Source organism: Phasianus colchicus, chromosome 3 (genome assembly GCF_987193195.1).
Source record: "Phasianus colchicus chromosome 3, bPhaCol1.hap1.1, whole genome shotgun sequence".
Lineage (NCBI taxonomy): Eukaryota > Metazoa > Chordata > Aves > Galliformes > Phasianidae > Phasianus > Phasianus colchicus.
The window spans coordinates 16,294,745-16,305,278 of NC_143438.1; the positions used below are offsets into that span (position 1 = coordinate 16,294,745).

Below are 10,534 nucleotides of genomic sequence, written 5' to 3' on the forward strand. Positions count from 1 at the left end.
AGGATGGTGTTATCTAAGATTTTAGTTCAGGTACTCGGAAGAGCAGACATTTTCTCTACTCACTTAAATAGCACAGGCAAGCTTGGAAGCCACAGAACTGGCAGACATTGAGCAGGCAGACATTGCCTTAAGACAGATAGGAGGATCTCTGAGTAGGTACAATGGAGTCTAGGAGTGTTTAATCATTTATTGCTCACAAATCACAAACTTCCTGTTAGGACCAACTTTCTTGTCCATATGCTCTTACCACTGAGATCATCAAACCAGAGACTTATCAGAGACAAACTTTCCTCAGTTGCTGGAAATAAATAAATCAACATATGTAATATTACATATGGGGTTGCCATAAGCCAGAGAATCCAGGACCCTGTGACCAACTCCCTCCAGCAGCTGTCATTAAATCAGATTTCCCTCAGAGACAGTTCTGAAGAGAATAAGGGATACCACTGGTGACAAGCTTCTACTGCTGTCCTCGTAGCTGTTTTCAACTAGAGGCTATGAAACAAAAAGCAGGGAAGGAGGTTGCTTCCCAGACACGTCTGGAAATCTACCACGCAGTTAATAACAAGGAGAGTGTGGGAATAAAACTGTGCTGGGAGACTATTAATGAACTAGCATCTCTCAGCTTTTTGAGACCTATTTCATACTGTCATATGACAGTATGCCTTCCTAAAGCTGCTTTCATATGATTTTTAAAGTTCCATCCAGCCCAATTTTGAATATTTGCAGCACACTAGTCCTGAAAAGAACATTAAAGGAGGTGCTATGGTAACAAAAGGGTTTTAAGGTACAAGCTTAAGGTGCATCAGTAAAAGAGCAGAAAAGAATCTTGCAGGGTAGAAGATCATAAGAGTAGGGTATGTTGAACTACTTTTAGGATAATGCCTTCTGCCCTCAAGACATGCTAGTATTTGTTTAACATTCATGCCTAAAAAGAAAAAAAAAACGTTTTCATGTGTCAGTTTCATATTCTCTTCAATAGACTTAAGGAGTAGTAAGAAGCCCTGACTGAGAAGCAAACTGAACCACATGAATTGGCTAAAGCAGTCACTCAGGAACTTGAGCAACCGTTGTCTTCATATTCTTCTGAACAAAGATTGGAAGAGTTTGCTTGCCAGCCACCTAGCATGATCTGACAAGAACACAGCAGATTATGCACTTTTGCACAGTTCTCAGCAGGGTCACACTTCAAGGGCAGAGCATTTTACGCTTATTAGTTAACCCCTGTGGAATCTAATTGTTTAGATCATAAGCTCTGTGAGACACAAACCTCACTACTCTGAGTACCCAGCCCCTCACAGCCCTCAACAAGGAGAGAAATCCTTTGACAAACCGTACCGCAAATGTAAGTGAATACAAAAGATACAGTTCAATGGACTCAGAATCAGAGCAGTCAGAGTTCAAAGGCAGTTTCTACTGTGCAAAGGAAATCTTTTAAGGGATTAAGAATTAAATTATTTGACCGGCTCCAACAACGTGCTCAGCTTGTTACAAATAAAAGCAAAAGACACGCTGGCAACTCAAACCAAAGGCAAACAGCAACTTCTGTGACAGCTTCTTGAAGTATCTATTTTGATGCCCATTTTCAGGGAATGAAGTAAGGTAAAAGATGACTCAGCTCCAGAGAACAAGGAGATTATTAGTTTTTGTGGGGACAGCTGAAGCGATGAGCCATAAGAACAGAAAACTGAGATTTGTCTGTCAGGGCAAGGGACCAATTTTCTGCGTAATGGAAGAACACCAGCAGCTGTGCAGATGACAACTCCACATCTGTTTGTATGGAGGAAGAGCAGTTCACTACACATTTATGGGCTTGCAGATACCTTGATTACAGTAAGCTGACTCTCTGCCACCTACCAATTACCATCTAAAACAAATCAGCAAGCAAAGGTCAGGCTAATAGAAAGTGCTCTGAAGTTCAACGAGCATGCTCCTCTGAAGCTCAGCCCAAAAGACACTGGAGAGCCAGCCAGCTAGCTGAACCCAGTCACCAATTCTTGTGGAGGAGCATTTGGCCCTCCATCAGCTTTTAACAACAGAAAAACTCACAGGTAAGATACCATTGTAGATAATTTGCTTGGACTTTCTGTGTTCAGCTTTAGCACCAAGCAGCTTGAAACCTCCTTTGTATACACATGAAATCCACAATTCCATTCACTCTTGTGACAGGGCTCGGGATGCAGGCTCCTGGCTTCCCACCACATTTCTAGTGGCAGGAGCCCTGGATGGAGCACCTCTTTGGAAACAGGATGCCAAACTGACCTCTTTGAGACACAGCATCCACATTCCATGTGGAAATGCAGGGAGTACAGAGAACAAATAGAAGAACTGACAATCTTCTGCTTTTATGGTGAGCACAGCTTTGTTTTATTCCTCTGTTCTATAGCAACAGCCAGACTTGTTCACTGTTCTCTCCCTTTTTGAAGCTGTCTTGCAATGCTATCTTTCCTTTCCTAAGCTTTTAGATGATTGTCTTTTTCACTTCACTTTAGCAAACAGCCATGCTTCTGCCTGCATACCTCACATCCTACCATGCTTGAAGAGCACCTTGCCAGCATTTCAGCTTCCTGTTAAAAAACCATCTGACTGATCTGAGAGCATAGCATGTAGCCTATGGTCATATACCAGCTCCCACCCCTAGGGTTTTCTCCTTTCTACTTCATCTCAATTGGCTTGTGCTACGATTATACTAGTATAATGAAATTAAAACATACACATACATAACCAGGTAAAGGACACAGCTCTTTATGTTTTTAATCACTGACATACAGAAGACAGACACACAGCACGTCAGGGGGCTTCCATATGGCACAGAAAGCAATTGCCACACTGCTGAAGCAAGCAGATTTGGTGCTGTCAGACAAATACCTCCAACAATGAGAATAAATATGAGAATATATTAGGACGAGAGATTTACCTTTACTAGAAAGGTTTTTACTGAAACGCGATTGTAAGACGTACGCTGTGATACTGACAATATAACGAGACCAGTACCAAACACAATTTTTTACTGGCCCTGCTGAGGTTGGAGATCTAAGGTTTATTATTAGCAGTCTGATTATTATGAACCACTTCATGTTTGCCAACACTAACAGGAGGGTGTTTGCTCTGCATGTTCAGAGAGTTTCCTCATTCCTTCTCCACCTCAAAAACAGAAGGAAAAGACCGGTATCAGTGTCCTCCCTAAGTGGGAGGAAGCACGCTTTCTTCTTAAGGGAAGAAGGAGAAGACTCCTGCACTTCCACTACCTCCCTGCCTGCAGCAGGGAATATGCCAAGACACACTCATTTTATCTGAGATAACACCCAGTGAGCTTGTGCTGGAAGAGCACATCTGGTCCCACCGGAATAGGTTGCTTTCCATAAGACGTCTACATCTGCTGCTGCTTCTGCCAATAGTTACAGCTCATTTGCCAGAGCATGCAGATTTCATACCCCAGTGGCCTCAGGAGCACCCCTAGCCTAATGACAGCGTGAATTTTTAGAGCTGTCAAGATATTTTTGTTTCTCCTCGCTTAAAGATGCTCAGCAAAGGCACAAGAAAAACATCCTTTGTGTTAAGCACCTTCCAATGGTTCTGCATATTCTTTAGCTCTATGTGCCTTATCTGTACAGGCATACAAAACACACATAATCCCCCAGAGTAAGCCCGCCTCTGACTTTCCAGTGCAGAAAGCCATTAGGATAAAAGAAAGGGAATAGGAAAGAAATATCAAGGGTAAAAAAAGACAACAGGCTAAACCTGTAACCAGGCTGTCATTGCCATACACCTGCAATAATCAACTGAACTGCCAATCCCTGACATTCTGTGATTCTGTCAGTCCTGCAGGCACTCACCTCAATCTCAGGCTGCATCTGCTTTTCTCATTACAATTCAAAGCAAACAGCTTATGTATAATGCTGATACAGCTGTTACAACTCAACCCAATTAGGTTTTTGTGTGTTTCTGCACCCAAAACCACTTCCATTATTATTGTTATTAATATTTTTCCTAGTGTATCATCTGGTACAATAGAGAAATTACCTTCTTCCCCAGAATTTTTTCCTTCTAGCTGCAAGAAAACGCCTGTTGTATTTATGTGCACAAACAAGCAGAAAGTGAGCAGCTATACAGTTCACTGGCAGTGATCACAGAAGATAGCTAAGGCACCTCTGCTATTCACCCACACTGCAGCCATCAGACAAGCAGGCACTGTGTGAGATCAGCAGGAAATACTGCATCACAAAGAGAGTTTTGGAAGAGAAATACTCTGCCAACAGCTTCAACCTGCTGTCAATTCTGGCAAGATCAAGTATAATCATCATTAATTTCCAGCAGCACAGGCTGGTTAGCTCTCACATTACATATACCTTCTCAAGCAGAGAGGGCATCTGATTGTCGGGACCCACAAAAGTGTGAAATGCAGAACTACATCAGAAGGATCAAGCAGAGTGGGGGACAGACGTGCCTTTCATAAGTGAGGTCAAATGCTGCTAACATCTTCCCAGCGATACCAAAAGTTATTTACAACTGAATTAATTCTCATGATCTGTTATGTGAATTTTGCCACTAAGCATAGATTAATGTTCACTCCCCTACAACTTAAAATGCTGTAGTAAGATCAGAGATGTAGGGTACACATGCTTTCCTTAAGGAAAGATTGCATCATTCACCTCTGCAGGCCTTAGAGCCCCACTAAGCAATCCCTCTGAGATTTAAAACACTCTAAACATTAAAATAAATACCCTATTAAAGTAATCAAACAAATTAACTAACTTAGCAGATGAGATTACCTAATGGTTTCATGCTCATAATCAAGTATCCTGATCATACCACCAGCATTACAGCTGGAAAACAATCTCAGGATTTTCTTCTCTAACTCAAAGGAAAGTGAAACACCACAACAGAGCAGCAAGATCTTAGGCCACAGCAAGTGAGAAACTGCTCAGAAGCCACAGCAATAAACACAGACTTAACAAAAGGGAGAGAGGGGGGGGAAAAACAAACAAACAAACAACCAACCAAACAACCAAACAACACTCACCTTTAGAAGACCCAGAAGATCATACAGATAGGCAAGATAAGATACAAGAGCCCCCACTGCCAACCCTTAAATAAGGTCTGGCAAGGGCGGCAACCTGGCTCCATCCCTTCCAATCACTCAGGTACATTGCATGCACCTGAGCTTCCCTAGGTTGGCCCTGCCTTCGTACCAGGTGCTCAATCACTAGTTCAAGCCATGACTTAGCATTTCCACTACATTTTACGTTGGATAGAAACTAAAGTAATCATTCTAAATTCAACCTCATATTCTCAAGACACATTGCTCTGAGACTCCCCTTTAGCTGCTTAACAAAATGGTTAGAAGTATTCATTAGGAAAACCCAGTAGCAATTTCATTTGTCTCAACTAACAGTGGTTCAGAATACTTGACAGTACCAGACAGATTTTGCATTGTGGGCACCTCCCTCTGGTGATGGAATTCTGAGATCCTCACATTTCTTTTTCACAGCCTTCAATAAGGCTTTTCATTCTCTACAACTCTTGCTGTTAACTTCAACGCACGTGAGTGACCGTATCGGCAGAATATTTCCATTAACAAATTTGACCCAAGGAAAAAGTAAAATTCAAGGCACGTTAATTTTCAAATGATTGTCAAAGAGAGGTGACACGTTCCTGGTCTCCAGGCAAACCTCACCGCTCTTTACTGTATAAACAGCATGGTGACTTGGAATCAGTTCATGACAAATGCTCCATGGTATTGCTTGACTCTCCACAGCAATTTTCACAGTCTCAGAGGTTTTGAACACTTTTGCTTATGATCATAAGCAGGATTTTTAAGGAAATATCAGCTACCTCAAGTGGAAGAGAGCAGGATTATGTGAGCTGGTCTCTACAGTTAAGCTAAATGTTTCCTTCTCACAGATAACGTGGATGTATATTTTTACCTGCAGCAGCAGCGCACGACTGTAGTAGTGAGAACATCAGTTCTGCACTGAAGTCATTCTGAAGAGCAGCCTGACACACTTAAGGTTGAGCAGCATGCGTCTGTAGCAAAGATGGGCAGTTCCTGGAACTGGAGAATCAGGAGATAATCAGTAAAAGACTGAGTAAATCAAGGGAAAAGGCTTGGACAAGGCATTGTGCTGAGTATCTTCTTATTTGATAACATGGCTAGAAGAACAGAGAGTCTTGGGAGCCTTGCACCCTGGCTGAAGAGTATGTGCCCAGTATGGATACCACAGAGAGGGGTCTACACTGACCCTTTCCTAGCTAGGTGAAGGGGCTGGAGGATGTCAGGCCAGAGCAGGGTGTACAGCTCTGGGAGTCCAGGGATGCACAGCATAGCAGCAGAAGTCTCCTCTGCTAAGACAAGATGTAAGTCAGATTTCCCGTCAGCTGTAACAGCTTCCTAGAACTGCAGGGTCATTTGAGATCCAGGCCTAGACCTACTCAGTCAACTTTTTGTCAGTCTGTGTTTAGTTCAGACTGTTGAGAGCAACATTTCATCCTCATAGCTTGATAGCAGCATGAATTAGGCCTAGTGTCCCTTCACACCATGTAGAAACGTCTTTCTTTTTGTTTGGGAGCACAGGAACTGAAGGACATCTGAGTCACTGAAAAATAGATATCCTGTAGCACGTTGTACTGCTTTACATGCTGTTTTTCATCAGGTAATTACACTGAACATTTAACAGTTTTTTTTTTCTTTTGAATGATGTTTTCTTGTGAATGACGTTAAGAGTTTTATTCTTCCCCACCTCCAACAGACTGTTTAAATCACAACATTTCTGATTTCTAGTCCTAATCTATAGATGACTATTTGTAGCATTTCTTTCTGGGCTGACAGCAGAATTTAGTTCAGTTAAAACCTATATTTAATCCATTATGGACATCCACCGTTTTCCCCCTTAAAGCTATGATGATGCCAGTATCCCCTATTCCTTTACAAGTACTTCTTTTCACACATTTTATGACTGTACCAGCAGTCTTCATGTCTGTTCTGGTTGGTCAATATGTCATAAAGGCCATACACCCAGGCCTATTCCATCTCAGGTGTTTCCTGCTAACATCTTCAGAGCTTATACAGAGGTTTAGTTCACAAACATAGAATTTTCTTGTTGTGTACTGCTGATCTGAGTTGTACTTTCATAAGCCAGTCCTCAGCACAGACTTACTGCTTTCTCTTTTAGTCTCAGGACTCTTGCGTATTAACAATATCTCTGTGGCTTCATCACATGCTAAGTCACCTCTTTTGACGAGCATCACATACCGTTCCTGTGCCAAGTGCAAGGTGTTGCACTTGGTTCAGGCAATTCCTGATATATGTACAGACTGCGAGAAGAGCTCATCACAAGCAGCTCTTGTGGGAGAAGCACCTAAGGGTCCTGACAGAGTAAAAACTTAAAATGAGCTAGCTGCGTGTATTTGCAGTCCAAAATGTCAACTGCATTTCAGGCTGCATCAAAAGAGGAGTAGCCAGCAGGCTGATTGTCCCCTCTGTCTCTGTCAGGGACTTGATCTGACTTGAAGACTGACTGGTCTGGAGTGCTTTGAGATAAACATAGCAGGCATTGAGACAAATATGGAGGAGCCTGTACAGGAGAGCTTTGAGACAAATGCGGCTGCCCAAAGAGTCATTGTCCCTAACCACTCTGATTACCTTTCGCTGGATGAAGGTAAGCATGCGCACTGTGGGAAACAAAATGACCTCGGATCAGAAAGACATCCTAGTTACTTCTCAATCTATCCTTAACCGACTGGGGGTGTCAGTATCCTCCCCTAGTCGACAGCAAATGCTTGCATGGGCCACCAGGAAGGATCCCTCCATCACCAGTCAGACAGTTTACGACCCAGAGACTTGGGAAGGGATTGAGGTGAAATCGTGGGACGCATCCACTAAAGTTGATAAGATGACCCCTCAGGAAAGAGTAGCTAAAGTGTGCTATATTCTCAGTTTTCTAAATCACTGGATAACAGAAGGCCCTCCAATTCACAGGCATTTTGGCTGTAATACCTTAAATCTTGTCAAAGAAAAAGCACAGGTTATGGTAAAAAATCTGAGCTCTAACCAATGGGAAGGACCCTATTTTTTTATAACTTGAGGTCAAGGTTATGCTTGTGTTTCATCTGGAACAGGTCCGAGATGTGTACCAGCATGATGCGTATGGCCATCCCTTTCGTCATCTGCTGTAACATGATCATCACGTTCTCATCAGCAGTCTGGATTCCAGTTCAACCAAAACAGCATATTTGGGTCACCCTCGCCAACAAGACAGGACAAGACACACTTTGTTTGTCAACTGTGTCACCAGAGAACCTATTCTTGACGTTGGTGGGACAATGCCTAGACAAATGGCCCATCCTGAGCTCTGTTCTTGGGATAGCATTTAACATGAATACAGTAGTCAACATAAGGGATGGATGGGTACCCCATCTGCAACAGAGTAATCTTCAACCACAAGAACTGGAATTGTTTGGTTAGGTTAAAATGGATTATTGTTTTGTATTTTAACTATAGTGGAAAGAATCAATCATTAGTTCAGTGTGTTAATTCTAGTTTATCTGCTTAAAGAAATCACTCTGTTTGGTGTAATTATACTTCACCTAACATCTCAAGATCTAGTAACCGTCTGCTTAGTTTGCCAGCAGGAGTTTTTCTCATTTGTGGGGACGGGCCTGCTAGCCCTTCTCACATCAAAGGAGGTCCATGCAGTTTGGAAGGACAAATTTACTAACACCTATTATCTCCATGATTACTCACCACTGAAAGCACTTTAAGCGAACTGTACATGCTTTTCAATCAGAGTGTAAGGATAATGTAGAATTTTGAAACCCTGGGGGGATAATAGCAGCATTGTTTTTAGCCCTAGGCATTGCATCAGCTAAAGCTTTGAGCACACTTACTAAATTTGGATGCTGGCTGGCCAAGCAAACAAATGCTACTTCCTTGGCTCTAAGCAGACTGTTACTACTATAGACTCAGTATGACACGCTATGCTACAGAATCATGCTGCTTTAGACTTCTTGCTGTTAGCTCAGGGTCACAGATGTCAGGATTTCAATGGAATGTGTTGTATGAACTTGTCAGATCATTTGAAATCAATATATAAAAGCATTCAAGATTTGCAGAATGGAGGTAAGAAATTACAGGTTGATGACGTGTTGGATATACTTGAAGGCCTCTTTGGAAGCCTGGGAGCATGGATAGAGAATGTGTAAAAAATAGGGTTAGTTTGTCTTATTGCTTTCCTCTGTGTTTTAATTTGCATTCCTTGCTTATTGTAGTGTGTTCAGAAAATGATAGAAGATGCTTTAATTCATGATTTTTTCATTAGTAGAGAAGGGGGAGATGTGGGAGAAGGAGAAGTCAGCTTGACCTAGTCGAATGTCAACTTGCTGATAATAAGGCCCTGGAAAAGAGAGATGAACAGAAGAAGCAGGCATGTTTTGCAGCTAGGCATAAGATAAGCTCTCTGCTGTTACGAAGACTTGTTATGGAACTTGCTTGCTTTTTAGCCAATGGATTGTTAGTGGAAGTGTACTGACTACATGTGTTAGAATATAAAAGGCTTGTTTGAGAAAGTAAGGGGATATAGCAATAAGGAGAATCTTCTTTGCATGAGATCCCTATGTCGTGTGCTATCTTGCAACAACTGAGAGGGTGGTAAAGGTACAAAAACAGGCTATCCAGATAAGCTATGGATGCCTTGTTTCTGAAGGTGTTCAAGGTCTGGTTGGGATGGGGACCTGGGTAGCCTGACCTAGTCTTCTTCAGGATTTCTGTTAATATGGTGATCAGCCAAATCAAATGTATTGTAAACACATAAAACAGACCTGAGGCAGCAATATCCACCCACTAGCCACAGGTTAGTGGGCAGGTGCCATAGTGCAATAAATTTAGATCTCTGGTAACCTGACAATCAAAGACAAAGACAAAGTTAAAGCATACCACAGCACTGAACATAAAAGAAAAATAAGCTCTGTGGATAGTACCACTAAGTTATAAAACAGAACTAATGAAATATTGTTGTCATTTTCTGGTATTTTCTCAACAAAAATGCTACCAAGGTTAACAAATGATGAGAGAGTTACTGGGAATGGATCTGCTACAAGACAACACAGTCAAAATATTGGTGAAAAAAAAAAAAAAGAAAAACTGCTTTGGGGTCGGAGGATCCACTTCAAAAAAGGGTTGATGAAAGTGTGGAAAGAACAGAAAGGAGAAGAGGAAAAATAAACAATTTGGTTTATCATCCACCAGAGTAACAGACAAATGCATCTGGGCAAGGTGAACCATGTATTTCCACCTCCCTGAAGCTGAAAGCACTTGAGTTATTACATTTTTCTTATTCGCTTGGGTTTGTCTAGAAATTATGTAGTTAAAAAAAAATTGGCAGGACATATAGAATGCTCTGTATTTTAAAAACTACCTTATGAATGGCACAAGTGAGAGAGGGTGTGATGATAAATAGCTACCTAGAAGAGAAGATATTTGGAGGTAAGACATTGTGTAGATTACTGGTCAGGACATATTCAATTCACATTTTCAGTC

The 10,534-nt window shown here is 41.7% G+C and overlaps 1 long non-coding RNA gene across 1 annotated transcript; it reads left to right on the plus strand.

Moving 5' to 3' along the window:
- Positions 1-1,263: 1,263 nt before the first annotated feature.
- On the plus strand, positions 1,264-9,817 carry LOC116226559 (uncharacterized). The gene is made up of 6 exons (XR_016465038.1): positions 1,264-1,345; positions 2,170-2,350; positions 5,905-6,011; positions 6,575-6,653; positions 7,493-7,658; positions 8,119-9,817. It is a non-coding gene; the product is annotated as an uncharacterized LOC116226559 (long non-coding RNA).
- Positions 9,818-10,534: the final 717 nt, after the last annotated feature.